Source organism: Lissotriton vulgaris, chromosome 2_1, assembly GCF_964263255.1.
Source record: "Lissotriton vulgaris chromosome 2_1, aLisVul1.2, whole genome shotgun sequence".
In the NCBI taxonomy this organism is placed as follows: domain Eukaryota; kingdom Metazoa; phylum Chordata; class Amphibia; order Caudata; family Salamandridae; genus Lissotriton; species Lissotriton vulgaris.
In genome coordinates, this window is record NC_141687.1 from 352,663,803 (window position 1) to 352,680,010 (window position 16,208).

Genomic DNA, 16,208 nt, shown 5'->3' on the forward strand with positions numbered 1-16,208 from the left:
CTCATTCTACTAATAGTCGAGGAACTTGCTGGGATTCTCAAGGAGCTGGAATCGGAAATAAAAGAAATTGATAATGAAATCAAGAATCTGCTGACAGCGGATGAACTCACAACCATGCTAGATGAAACCAAACTCACACTGGATAAGTACCAGAAAGAAATACACGAGCGTAAAGTGAGGAAGTTCCGCCGCGACACGCTTGACTATAAGCTCGACGAGGTCTACTCGTGGGCTGATGTTTACGCCCAAAGACGGCGCAACCGACCATTCAACTCCCAAACGGATACTTCCTCATCGGATACCGACTCGACCACTCGGTCAACTAGAAAACCTCCTAATAGCAGAAATACAACTGACCGACAACAGATGAGCACTAGTACGAATGCCACCATTCCTAGCACCAGTGGAGAACAAACTACCTCTAGCCGTCCTTTTTTAGAGATCAGCCCAGATCCCCAAGAAGACCCAGGCGGAGCAAGATCAAAAGAGCGAGATCCAAGTCCACCGGCCACAAGGAGTACAGTAGCCAAGAAAGATCAAAAACCAAAGAAAGCAGCCTCGTGATTAACATCTCTAAAACTCAAATATCCAACCACCAAATGGAATTGTTAGAAAAAGGAACGTCCTTCATCCCCACGACTACAACTAATCTCCTGGAACTGGAGGTCAGTACCTTCAAGTTCACACGGAAACTCAGATTAAGACATTTCTTCGATAATGTCCTGCCCCCTTCCACTATGGAGAAATCAGATGAACTCAAGGGTCTACGACCCTCAAGCACCTACCAGGCACCCACCAGCCATAAGTGCATCGACATGTTTGAGACACTGGTCCGAAAAGACTTTGCCAACATCAACTTCAAGGCACCCAGAAAAATCCACAATCTTACCATCAAAGACCGTGATACATTGAAAGCTTTAGCTAACAACGCCGACATAAAAATCACCAAAGCAGACAAAGGTGGAGCCCTTGTCATATTGGACAGCGAAATGTACTCCAACAAACTCAGGGAACATATCCAAGACACTGAAACCTATATGGCACTGAATTGTAACCCCACCAATGAATACCACAACCTACTGAAGGAAATTGTCAATAAAGCATTTCAATTGGGTATCATCGAAGAACGCACTAAAAAATACCTGCTAGTGGAATTTCCAAAAAGCCCTACGATACATATGTGTCCAAAAATTCATAAGAATCTCATGGATCCTCCATTCAGACCCATAGTGTCCACCAAACGCTCAATCCACGAAACCACCGGCAAATTCCTGGACAAATACTTACAACCTCTCGTGCACCAAGCATTGAGCTACATCAAAGATACCACCGAATTTCTCCTAAAATTGTCTGAGTTTCAAAAGTCTAACAATGAACCTTTAGTGTTCTGCACAGCTGATGTGAGCTCATTATACACATCAATACCCCACGCGGGGGGTATCGAGGCAATAGAGCAAAGTCTTCTCAAAAGCGATATTCACCCAGACATGCAAACATTCCTGATGGAATTAATGATATTTACGCTCTATCACAGCTACTTTAAGGTTGACAATCAGTGGTTTTTACAACTCTCGGGGATGGCCATGGGAAACTGCGCTGCCCCGTCCTACGCTAATACATACATGGAGAATTTTGAAACCAAATTCTTATACACCCATCCAAGTTTCCAGAAACACACCAAACTATTTCTACGATACATTGACGACCTGTTTTTTCTATGGGCAGATACCAAAGAATCGCTCCATAACCTTTTGACAGAAACTAACACCAAAGACCCACGGATTAAACTTACGTGGCAAATCAGCAACACAGACATTGCCTTCTTAGATGTTCGCATCAAGAATACAACCGATGGTATTGTGACGGATCTTTACAGAAAGGACACAGACCGAAATAATGCCCTCCACTACACCAGCTTCCATCAAGGGTCCCTGAAAAAGCACCTTCCGTTTTCCCAGATGTTGCGTGTCAAACGCATAGTCTCTGACGAAACCATAGTTCATCAACGCATGACGGAAATGTCTTTGAGATTCCGGGCACGTGGTTACCCAGAAAACATCTTGCAAGACGCCAAGAACCGTGTGGCTAACACATCGAGACAGGATTGTCTCAAAAAGACTCATAGGAACACAGAACAACGTATGGTCCTCGTGTCCAAATACTCCACTGCTAGCGCAGCATATAAAAAGATCATCTGGAAGCACTGGCCAATATTACAAAATGAACCGGATTTCCAAGGCATCTTTAATGAGCCCCCCATATTTGCTCACACCAGGAGCCGAAACATCAAGGAAATATTGGCTAAACCTACTGAGTCCACCAAGAAACACCGTGGCACCCAACCGTGCCTAAACTGCGGACACTGTAACAGTGTAATCCGAGGCAATCAAATACAACACCCTATGAAAGGACACAACATCAGACTCCATGTAGATGCCACATGTGACTCCACCAACCTCATCTACGCCCTCAAATGTCCATGCGGTAAATTATACATAGGGAAGACCGAACGGAAAATCAAAACCCGCCTGAATGAGCACAAGTCTAACATCAGACTCAAATCTGAAAAATCCAACATTGCTCTTCACTTTATGGAAGCACATCATACCATCGCACAACTAAAATTCATGGTCCTTGAGATCGTATCCAGAAAAGAAGGTATAGACAATACCAAATTGTTACTGAAGAGAGAACTCGAGTGGATTTACCTTTTACAGACTCTCAAGCCCCATGGACTCAATGATCGTACAGAATTTAGCTGTTACCTATAACATATTACTGTAATGTTGCTGCTTCTCCATTCTCTTTATCGTCACATTTACCCCATTTTATCCTCATTCACTTTTATTCTTATTTTTCTGTATTCACCCTACTTTAACCTAATTCACTCTCATTTCTCTCACTATGTTCAATCTCCTCACACCCTTTGACCCTATCCCACCTCTATTTCTCCCATGATATTCACATTCCCTCACCCGCATTCCCTCTAACCTACCTAATATTGGAGCTCTTTCTCTTTCATCACCAACCTTTGAGTACTATTTTTTATTCTGTCTTAACCTTTAAGTATTTCCTTTTACTTTCACTCATCTCACCATATTCATGCTTCTATGGTTACACATTGATGTAATATTGTTTACCTTTTTTAGTCTGCACGTTTATCTGTGTTTATTGACAATTTCTTTTACTTAGCTCATTCCCTCACCCTCGTTCACATACGCATGTACACACTATCCGGTGTTTTTAGAGGATTGCCCTACTCCAAGATGGCCCCCAGATACACGGACCTGAGTCCGTTATCTCTGTCTACTCATCCGATTAAGCCGGTTGTTTCTTACGCGACTCTGACGGCAAACAGATGACCGCAGGAACAGACCTAAGGACATCACGTTTCACATTGAAGTAAGCATCCCCAGAGACCCGCCATCGAGTTAGTTCACCGACGGTAAAATTCCTATCACCTCCCACCCTGCACCTTATTCACGCGAACTTAACATAGTAGCCTCACATCTAAGTGCACGCCCTTAGTGTTTTTTTCCCGTTTGATCACTTAGATACCTATCACATTTCACCGGCGGTAATTCTTCCATTAACCCCTCACTCTGTACTCCACTTGCGTAAGCCTTAGTTTAGCAGCCCCACACTTAAGAGCACACTGATAGACTCCCCGTACCCTCGAATTCGAATACCTTTCCTCACCCACCATCTTTCTCTGCTTCCTCTTTTAGCTCTCCGTGATCAAGGGCACCCACGCCCGAAATGCATTGGAGCATAATGTTCATGTGTAAATGGATTATCACATCCTCGATATGCTGTTAAATATCGAAGCCGTGCAAAAACTCAAAATTACGATATAAATGAAGTAATAAAGACTTAGAATCCAACAAAGAAGCACCTTTGTGTGATCTCAATTGGTGTGCTCCCCCAGGGGATGTTCTTGCGGGGCTCCGCATACACAACTATCCTGATACTTGAAGGTGTTTCGTGACGGATAAAACCACCCTAAGTGAGCACCCATAACCCTGCAATACTCCATCTCTTATTGAGCAACTTCTTCAACTTCGAGGTGTGCACCCCGTCATCTCTACTATTCGGTCATTTGAGATGTCATCAGTGATGTCATCAGTGATGTCACTAACCATGTCATGAATGATGTAATATGTGACATCATCAGCAGTGGATTGCGGGTGCGCGATATATAGTTAGCGCTTATAACTATATATGGAATTTCAATGGTTTTATGCGAGTAAAATAAGGTTTTGTAAATGCAAATCCCTAACTATATATGGCCTAAAACCAATGGTTTTTTCATTGAATTTTCAAGGTTTTGTAAATGCAAATTCCTAACTATATATCCACTATAACCTATGGTTTTTTCTGTGAATATATATATATATAAATCATTTTTATATTAAGAGTGTCATTTTTTTTACATTCATGGTGTTACTTATATATGTAATGTGTTTGGAGTCAAGTACTTTCTCTGCTCCTGTTTGGGGTGTAGTCGGAATAGTAAAATTTACCTCTTTGCAATTTGAGCTTTTCCTACTGTTGTGCTATCTGGAGCAGGGAAAGTAAATTTCACGCCTCCGAAATCCAATGTTTTCCCTACTGTTACATAGACTGGAATGGAAATAGTAAATGTTATCACTCAAACGTCCAACACTTTCCCTAATGTTGCTAAAACTAGAGTGGGAATAGTATATTAATGTACAAAAACAATCTTCAGTCATTTAAGTTTTATAAGTACTGATCTTATATTTGTCTTTTTTAACACTGGGCATTTAAATACTGTTTTGTACCAATTTGTATTAATTGCCACAATAAAGGTTTACTACTGTTATTATTTTTAATATTATTAGACACCAATAGTTTTAATAATGTTTTGTCAGAGTTCATAGCATCATTTTTTTTATATAGGTAACATTATTTGTTTTTATTTTAATGTTTATAATATTTTTTGTAACTGTATTTTTAGGATTTTTCAATATTTAATACTTTTTTTATTGTATATATGTGTACATTAATGTATTTTATCCTATTTCTTTTTATATTTTATTGTAGAGTAGGAAAATGTGTATATATATATATATATATATATATATATATATATATATATATATATATATATATATATACATAAAAATGTCAGCCCAATACCAGGACGACCTATAATATCTGCTATCAACAGCATGAGCGAAATGTTGGCAAATATGTTAATCATTTTTTACAAGATTTGGTAAGGAGTTTGCCAACATTTGTGAAGGACACTGGGCATTTTTTGACCAAAATTAAGGACGCAGGTTGGAGTGAGGGAATGCATTTGTTAACTCTAGACATTGAGTCCTTACATACAAGCATTGAATGGGGAAAGGGACTCAAAGCAGTGGAACATTATTTGGACTCTAGATCTATTGTCTTCTATGAACATAACAAAATGCTTTTATCACTTATTAATTGGTGTCTTGAAAATAAAACGAATTTCGGTGTGTGCACTGCATCAACAAATGCGATGCAGTGCACACAACAAAATTCGTTTTATTTATTTATAAGTTTACTTACCTGTTATAGTCCGTAATCCATACATTACAACGCCCCACCCTCCCGCTCTCCCTCCCTACGTCACCGCCCTGCAGTTACACCTACTACCGGCCGTGCCTGGTAACTGATATAACTGTCCTTCAACAGATTTTCACCCATGAATATGAATTCGAGACCTCCATAAACATGTTTAACAAAACAATAAATATCGCCAGTACTTTATACATGCTGACAGTTATTTAAACAACTGAAGGGTCGCTCATTTAATAAATAAACGCTGACAGTTCTTTCTTGCAGCGAGAGTATTAACATTTTGCGCTTCTCCCCAAGTGGGCAAGCTATGAGTCTTTATCCCAAAATGTCCACAAAGCATCTTACAATTAAGACGTTAATGTCCATACTCAGGCTATTATGGAGTCTCTTAATTCTTGGCTTGCATAAATAACGACAATTAAGCCCTAGTGGGCATGGGTCAATGGTTTGGATGGCACCCAGTGAATAAGTGCAAAAAACCTACAAAGTGAAAGAGATTAAAATATGTTAAAAACAATCCATCTTCAGAATTTACAGCAATTTATCAATTCATAGCACCATCTCAGTTATGCAAATGTACAGACTATTCCTCATTTGAATTCAGCCCCATCGGGGACATCATCTCTAAGTCTCTAAATCTATAATATACCCTAACTCCAATTTCCGTAGAGTCAATAACCTGTTTCCTCCCTGAATGTTCTCCCCTACAGAGTCAATTACAACCATTCTTAAGAACTTTTCATTTTGCATATGGTTGTCAAAAATATGTTGGGTGACTGGGTATTGTCTGTTGTTGTGACGAATGGAACAAATGTGTTCTAATATTAGTTTCTTTGCACGATGAATGGTGCTTCCTATGTATGCCTTATTACAAGGACATACTAGGGCATAAACACAATACATCATGTTGCAAGCTAATGCCTTTTTAATCACCAAATCTCTCTTCCTACTACTGATGTTCAAACTTACACAATCCAAATTGTTGCTGCAAGCCTTACAATTCCTGCAACACCTAAATCCAGGCCTCCCACTAGTTCTAGACTTCTCAGTGTCAGTTACTAAGTTAGGGCTTAGTTCATCTTTTAATGATCTAGTTTTCTGAAATGTAACCTGGGGACCATTACTCAGATGTTTTTAAGGTGAGGATCTGTGATTAGTGTATGCCAATGTTTTTTTAAAGTCATCCTCACATCTTTAGCTTGCCCAGAATAAGTCGTTATAAATCTGAGCGTGTCAGGTGCTTTGACTTTGGCCTCAGGATGTAACAACTGGGTACGTGTCACTTTTTACACCTTTTTGCATGCTGCCACTGTGGTTTTATGTCCATATCCCCGTTCTTTAAACCTTTGTACCATGATTTTCTTCTCACTCAAGTACCCATCTTCAGAACTGCAAGTCCGCTTGGCACATATTAATTCTCCAAACGGAATGCTTTGTACCAGGTTTCTGGGGTGGGAGCTAGATGCACTAAGCAAACTATTCCCCGCTGTACTCTTGCGAAATAGTTTTGTTTGCATCGTGTTTTCTTTGCTTTCGACTACGATATCCAGAAATTCGATCTCAGTTTTGCTCATGTGTTCATTAAATGACAAATTGTAGATATTTACATTCGATTTGTCGACAAAGACCTTAGCAGAATCTAGGTCCCCATCCCAGATGACAAAGATGTCATCTATAAAGTGCATGCAAAAACCACAGTTGATGGACAGAATGCAGAACAATGTCATACATTCAGCCCAGTACAGAGATCTGGGCCTAAATCCACCGTTTTTTTGCACTCCACACCACCCCAGTTCAGACATGGCCATATGCAAATCAGCCTTGACCCTGTGCCTCATGGGAACAGTCCAGCCGGAACTGCCAAGCCATGTCTTTCCTGGACCGGAATCAAGCATCCTAGGACCGGTTTCTGGCTATCAGCCGTCTTCAGCCAGGATAGCTTGACTCCAGTGGTGTGGAGAGCATGGGACTCACGTCTGAGCATACCCATCCCACTCGGGGTGACAAATGCAAAAACCACGTTGATGGACAGAATGCAGAACAATGTCATACATTCACCCCAGTACAGAGATCTGGGCCTATATCCATCGTTTTTGCACTCCACACCACCCCAGTTCAGACATGGCCATATGCAAATCAGCCTTGAGCCTATGCCTCATGGGAACAGTCCAGCCCAAACTGCCAAGCCATGTCTTTCCTGGACTGGAATCAAGCATCCTAGGACCGGTTTCTGGCTATCAGCCGTCTTCAGCCAGGATAGCTTGACTCCAGTGGTGTGGAGAGCATGGGACTCACGTCTGAGCATACCCATCCCACTCAGGGTGACAAATGAAAAAAACACAGTTGATGGACAGAATGCAGAACAATGTCATACATTCACCCAGTACAGAGATCTGGGCCTAAAACCATCATTTTTTTGCACTCCACACCACCCCAGTTCAGACATGGCCATATATATATATATATATATATATATATATATATATATTCAGGAAACTTTCGCCGTATTTCTCAAATGTCGTGTAAGGAAAGCACACTGGAATACGTGTACAAAGTGCTTTATTGAAGACCCCCCAACCCCTTAACAGATGCGTTTTGCCTTGCGGCTTTGTCAATGCTAGGTTCTGTGCAAACAATACGGCAATTTCATACCGTGAAGCCTATCGGGATCAATGTAAACAGTAATGATGGACTAAAATTCATTTCACAATTATTGCGGCCATCTTGATACATGTTATATTAAATACAGATCATTGAAATGTCAGTAGAAAACTGTATAAAATGCTTGTGCTTGTGTGATAAAAAACAATGTTGGGGAAAGATTTATGTTACATTTATGTTACTTCTTTGGTGCAAAATACTCCATCTATAACAACATGCTTTATGCATAAATATCGCATATGTTGCATACATTTACTCTAATTGGTACATTAATACATTTATATTTGGCAACCCCCACCATATTGTTTTCCCCAACTTTAGTATCTGGCCATGTATGGGCTAGCGTATCGATACCTCACAGAGAGTTAATCGGTGGATTGTTTTTCTACATATCTTTATCTATATATTTATCATTTTCTAAGTGGACAAGCATGTGTTGTACTATGATTCAGATGTTAATTTCTTTGCTGTATGTTGATTGCTAATGTGTGTTTTTCTATATTCCTAGAGTGTCTCCCAACTACAGATGTACCTATAATTCTTCGTCGTTATTCAATCCTACAGGGGCCTTCGTCTGGAGATTAATAATGTACCTAGGTTCTAATATTTTGAGTGCATTCACTCGGTCTCATCCCCTTTCTTGTCTGTCCACCTGATCTAGACAGTAGAAGGTCAAAAGGTCCCTGTTGCTTTGATGATGTTGTTCAAAGTGTTGCGCGACAGTGTACGTTTTGTCTTTATTTGCTATGGCGCGCATATGCTCAAGGACACGTTTTTTTCGTGGGGTGAATTGTGCTGCCGATATAACGCTTTTTACATGGACACTCCAAGCAATACACCATAAAATCAGAGTTACAATTTAAAAAAGTCATACTCTGTCTTGTGGGTCTTGAGTCCTCTGTATGTTAATGTCTTTTTGCTGTTCTTGCAAGCCTTACAGTGAAGGCAAGGATAAAAAACCCTGACTTTCATCATATTGGGGGATTTGAGTGAGGTGTATGTACAAGATGATCACCAAGTAATTGGCAATGTCTATATGTGATAGAAGGGTGTTCAGGAAGATGATTTCTTAAAACATTATCAGTCTTTAAAATGTGCCAGTTTTTGTTAAAAATGTGCACTACTTTTCCCGATTTGATATTGAAATCAGTGATCATTCTGGCTGGTTCATCTTTCTTGATTTTAGTCTCAATCGCCAGTAAAACTTTCCTGTCTACCTTTTCTACTCTTTCTGCAGCTTCCCTTAAGATGGTATTCAAATAACCTCTATTTTTAAATCTCACCTCTGCCTCACTCTTTGTTGTTCTGTAGTCTTCCTCATCTGAACAATTTTGTGTGAGATGAAGGAGCTCTCCAAATGGGATATTCTGCAAGAGGCTTTTTGGGTATTGGCTCACTGCATGTAACACGGCATTACCCACAGTGGGTTTTCCATACAGCCGTGTTTGTAGAGTATTGTCCACCACAAAGACTTTTAAGTCAAGATAGTTGACCGAAGTCTTACTGATAGTGTTGGTAAACTTCAAATTCCACTCATTGCTGTTCAGCGCGGCGATGTACTCCTCAGCAGAGGACCGGTCACCATGCCAAACAACAAAGAGGTCATCTATGTATCTCGCCCATAACATGACCTTATCCATCCAGCAGTCGTGGGTCTCGCCCCAGGCCACGTGCTTCTCCCACCAGCCTACGAACAAGTTTGCATAGCAGGGGGCGAAGCACATGCCGATGGCGGTCCCGCGTGTGTGTTTGTATAGTTTCCCTGAGAAGAGAAAGATGTTATTGTGTAAACAGAATCTTATCATACATATTAACATTTCACTATGGAATTTCAGAGGCTTTTTGTTGAGAAACCATTTAATGGCTGATATATATATATATATATATATATATATATATATATATATATATATATATATATATATATATATATATATCCTTGCCACTGTCCTTGTGTTGTGACGGGACTCTTTTGGCGTCGGTGCAAAACCAGGGCACAAGGTCGCCCTGTGTAAATCCGTTCCACCTCGTACTTTCCAGTACAAATGCACTCTCAGCAATAATGTCCGTCAAACAATAGTATGGTTTTGGAAGACTTTATTCCATATCAAGCCAAACTGTTAAAAAACCCAACGCGTTTCGGCGACACACTCGCCTTGGTCACGGGTGATTTGTTTGTATCTTTAGCCGACATTAAATAAAGAAAAAAGTGCAGCAAAGTTACGAATGTGAACATAAACATAGGACTATGCACACAGAAAAGCCTTTCGGCCATCTTAACACAGTAAACATTTCATCTTTTTACGTGTTTTCCAATACTCAACAGAGCCATTCTTTGAGCAATAAACCATTTATAATGCACAGTGCTTATATCAGCAACACCTAGCATATTTCTTTCAATTTATGGCAACAATCATAAGTTTGTAATTATTTGGTGTCATGCTGTCGTATTCATGACAACACACGGATCAACATGCGTTTGCTAAGAAAATTACACAACAACTTATAAAACCCAAGTGGGGTTTCCCTTAATTCAAAACGATCCTAGTGTGTCAATACAATCCCAGAAAAAAAGAGTAATCATTCCCAAGTGGTTAATTATATCACCTCGAACACTGGACATTTCATAGTCACAATAACTAATTCATATTATTCCCCAGTGGGTAAACAATTAATAGGTAAATGCGTAAATTCCAATTCAAAATCGCCATTAGTGTTCATTGTAGGCAACAATTCTGACTTCTATGAATTGTCCATAATTCTCATATTTCTTATAATTTTCAGATTGTTCAGACAAATTTTCATATTTGTGCACCTGAAAGAAAATTGAAACATCTATTTGTGGCTTATTCTATCTTGTAAATGTTCACATTCTTAAATCAGTGAATTAAAATTCATTTAAAATAATCTAGGAAGTTAAACGAAGGATACAGAAGGCATGTATAATATAACAAATATGACCTCAAAACAGCAATTTTGCCATTTGTAACATTTTTGACCACATACATATATCTAATATATGTACTCTTACAACATAGCTACTCTCCTAGGAACCAGTTCATCTCCTCTTCGGAGTTCAACCCTTCCGGAATCTTAGTGTTTAGCTCTAGAATAATTTTAGACTCCATTTGTCGCAGCTTACGGATTCTGTCACCACCTCTGTTGGACTGGGGGACTCTATCAATCACAAAGAACTGTAAAAGGTTGCGATTCCCATTGTGCAGCTCTTCAAAATGATGAGCTATTGGAAACAATTTGTCTTTATTGGCAATTGCCCGCATATGCTCTAGTATTCTTTTCTTTGCGGGGAACATCGTGCTCCCGACATATTTCTTTTCACAGGGGCACATAAGAATGTAGACACAATAGTCTGATAGACATGTTAGGTGTTTTTCAATCTTTTTCTCAGTTTTGGATAGTGGAAAGTAAACAGTTTTTACATTGGAACTATGTTTGCATGCTTTGCATTTCATGCAAACATAGAAACCCTGTATCTTCCTAGACGTTGATTTCCGCAAAGAGATCTCATTTTTGCAGAGTCTATCTTTCAGAGAGTTACTCTTCCTATAAGTCACGTTAGGGGAATCCTTCAACACCTCGGTTAAGGTAGGTTCTGTGTGCAGTATTTTCCAATGTTTGTTAAGACATTTCCTTATATCACCTGATTTGGAATTAAAGGTGGAAATGTATCTGATGATACCATCTTCAGGCTCTCTTTTTTTAGGAACTAGGAGGTCAGCTTGAGTCAGGTTTGATGCTTTAGAGTAGGTATCCTTGATACATCTTTGCCCATAACCCCTTTCAGTGAAACGTTGTTTCATCACCTGACACTCCTTCTGATATTCAGATTCATTACTACAGTTTCTTCGGGCATGAAGGAATTCCCCGTAGGGAATACTGTAGATTAGATTAGATCGTCAATTTGCGATTTGAGGGCACAATATGTAAAGAAAAGGCAATATTTTTGGATATTGAGATTACTGTGGCCAACAACAGGTAAACTTCGAGTCTTCACCGCAAGGAAACTGCTGGTTACACCTTGTTACATGCAGAGAGTAGCCATCCGAAATCTCTAATCTACAGTATTCCATACGGGGAATTCCTTCGTGCCCGAAGAAACTGTAGTAATGAATCTGAATATCAGAAAGAGTGTCAGGTGATGAAACAACGTTTCACCGAAAGGGGTTATGGGCAAAGATGTATCAAGGATGCCTACTCTAAAGCATCAAACCTGACTCAAGCTGACCTCCTAGTTCCTAAAAAAAAGAGAGACTGAAGATGGTATCATCAGATACATTTCCACCTTTAATTCCAAATCAGGTGATATACGGAAATGTCTTAACAAACATTGGAAAATATTGCACACAGAACCTACCTTAACCGAGGTGTTGAAGGATTCCCCTAACTATAGGAAGAGTAACTCTCTGAAAGATAGACTCTGTAAAAATGAGATCTCTTTGCGGAAATCAACGTCTAGGGAGATACAGGGTTTCTATGTTTGCATGAAATGCAAATCATGCAAACATAGTTCCAATGTGAAAACTGTTTACTTTCCACTATCCAAAACTGAGAAAAAGATTGAAAAACACCTAACATGTCTATCAGACTATTGTGTCTACATTCATATGTGCCCCTGTGAAAAGAAATATGTCGGGAGCACGATGTTCCCCGCAAAGAAAAGAATACTAGAGCATATGCGGGCAATTGCCAATAAAGACAAATTGTCTCCAATAGCTCGTCATTTTGAAGAGCTGCACAATGGGAATCGCAACCTTTTACGGTTCTTTGTGATTGATAGAGTCCCCCAGTCCAACAGAGGTGGTGACAGAATCCGTAAGCTGCGACAAATGGAGTCTAAAGTTATTCTAGAGCTAAACACTAAGATTCCGGAAGGGTTGAACTCCGAAGAGGAGATGAACTGGTTCCTAGGAGAGTAGCTATGTTGTAAGAGTACATATATTAGATATATGTATATGGTCAAAAATGTTACAAATGGCAAAATTGCTGTTTTGAGGTCATATTTGTTATATTATACATGCCTTCTGTATCCTTCGTTTAACTTCCTAGATTAATTTAAATGAATTTTAATTCACTGATTTAAGAATGTGAACATTTACAAGATAGAATGAGCCACCAATATATGTTTCAATTTTCTTTCAGGTGCACAAATATGAAAATGTGTCTGAAAAATCTGACAATTATAAGAAATATGAGAATTATGGACAATTCCTAGAAGTCAGAATTGTTGCCTACAATGAACACTAATGACGATTTTAAATTGGAATTTACGCATTTACCTATTAATTGTTTACCCACTGGGGAATAATATGAATTAGTTATTGTGACTATGAAATGTCCAGTGTTCGAGGTGATATAATTACCCACTTGGGATTGATTACTCTTTTTTTCTGGGATTGTATTGACACACTAGGATCGTTTTGAATTAAGGGAAACCCCACTTGGGTTTTATAAGTTGTTGTGTAATTTTTTTAGCAAACGCATGTTGGTCCGTGTGTTGTCATGAATACGACAGCATGACACCAAATAATTACAAACTTATGATTGTTGCCATAAATTGAAAGAAATATGCTAGGTGTTGCTGATATAAGCACTGTGCATTATAAATGGTTTATTGCTCAAAGAATGGCTCTGTTGAGTATTGGAAAACACGTAAAAAGATTAAATGTTTACCGTGTTAAGATGGCCGAAAGGCTTTTCTGTGTGCATAGTCCTATGTTTATGTTCACATTCGTAACTTTGCTGCACTTTTTTCTTTATTTAATGTAAAGATACAAACAAATCACCCGTGACCAAGGCGAGTGTGTCACCGAAACACGTTGGGTTTTTTGACAGTTTGGCTTGATATGGAATAAAGTCTTCCAAAACCATACTATTGTTTGACGGAGATTATTGCTGAGAGTGCATTTGTACTGGAACGTACGAGGTGGAACGGATATATATATATATATATATATATATATATATATATATATATATATATATGTGCTCATTGAAAAAAACTAAAGGTTACAGGGGCGTTATAGTTAGGCTCAGGTTTCACTCATACAAAACCAGTGAAATTCAGCAGTATAGTTAGCTGAGCTAACTATAACTATAACTTGTTCCCCCACAATGCATTGCTTATTACCTCACATATTGCACAACTCATGACATGGTCAGTGTCATGTTATGATATGTTAACTTTGATTTGTATAGTGCATAATCACCGGCAGGTCTCTTAGCGCTTTGAGAAGTTAGCCAAGCCCATCAGCATTTACAGAAGCAATGCTTAAGGGATTTTTTGCTGTGTCCAGAGCCTGCCTAAATAGCAGAGTCTTGAGTTGTTTCCTGAAAGGAAGGAATGCAAGTTCCTTCGGGAGATTTTCAGGCAGACAATTCCATAGTTGGGGAATTAAAACAGAAAAGACTCTGCCGCCAATAGGTGAGGTTTTGAGACGAGGGTGGACCAGGAGGCCTGCCTCAGATGACCAAAGTGTAATTACTGGCACGCAGTGCCCTAGATTCTCCTTGATGTAAACCGGGGCCTGGCCATGAACAGCTTTATGGGCGACACAGAGGCCTTTGAACTAAGCTCTCTGTTTAATGGGGAACCAGTGCAGCTGCTGCAGCAGGGAGGTAGCGCGAGCTCGCCTGAGAAGCCTGGAGATCAGTCTAGCTGCACCATTCATGGTCACCTGCAGCTTTTTGACAAGTTTCTCTGAGAGAGCAATATATGTGGCATTTTGCTGTAATCCAGTCTGGGCCTGATCATAACTGACATGACCATCTGTAGTGTGGCTGATGAGAAGAGCGGGGCAAGTCTCTGCAGCTGTCTCAGTAAGCCCACACATGTTCCGATCACAGCAGAGATTTGATTAGCCATAGAAAGGCTGGCATCAATCTTGATGCCTAAGCTTTTTACAACCCAAACTGGTGTAGGGGTGGAACCCAGCTCTTGTGGCCAGAAGAGGTCACTCCATGGATTATTTTTAGAGGGAATGATGAGGACCTCAGTTTTAACAGGGTTAATATTTAGCGAGTTGGATGTCATTCAGTTGGCATGTATCTGAGTATGATTTGCACCGATGGCATCAGATTGTCTTTGACCCACGGCCTTGTCGAGGTTTTAATCCAAGAGGAGCATGGTTTCCCCCTTTTGAAGGTTTTGAGGCTTGATTTTTGGAGCAACTCATTCCTTTCAGGAACAGATTTATTTGATCTGTCTGCCCTTTGGAGCAACGCAGTGGGGTTTCCCGCCCCTGATGGACCGGATAGGTCGGAATCGATCTGAACTGATTTTGGAATTGGTTTTCCTCATGTATTGGAATTTGTAACTGACAGAAGGGCTGTCATTTTCGGACAATCAGTCCCTCACCGGGACGCTAAGTACTCCATCTTTCTCCTGTTCTGAAGAGGCCAAAATTCCCAAGCTGAAACGTGTCTACACTTGCGTTGGAGGAGGCTCTACAAATTCATTACAACCTGGTTAAGGACAATTGGAACACACATTTAAAGAACAAATATTAGAATATTTTTCCTCATGTGTGCACATTCTAAAGATTATCTCCTTTGGGAACTGTGTAAAAAATTAACTGCACAGCCGCAATCGATAAAATATTAGGGAGACTGGGAATAGAAGAATAATTTTTATTTGGCCCTTTGGGGTTTAAGCTTTGTGGTATATATTCTATGGATGTGCAAAGAATGTGTTTTAATTGTTCTTTATATATAATAGTTTTTGGATGTATTTTCTGTATGTGCAGTAATGTTTATTATTATGCTTTTATTTGTCATCGTTTGACACCAAGCAGAACTCAGGCATTATTTTATATGTATTCATTCCCGCATTACCACTTTTCTTGTATTTACATTGGCTGGGAGCAGTCATGGCAAGTCTGCACAGTGTTCCTTGGCTGGTACCACACAAGCCTGTCGAGTTTACATTTTTACATTGGCTTGTTGAAATTTGTTAG

The 16,208-nt window shown here is 39.6% G+C and overlaps 1 protein-coding gene across 2 annotated transcripts in view; it reads left to right on the forward strand.

Moving 5' to 3' along the window:
* The window catches only part of SEZ6 (seizure related 6 homolog), a 1,086,274-nt gene that overhangs the window by 990,670 nt on the left and 79,396 nt on the right, over positions 1-16,208 (forward strand). The window lies entirely within an intron of this gene.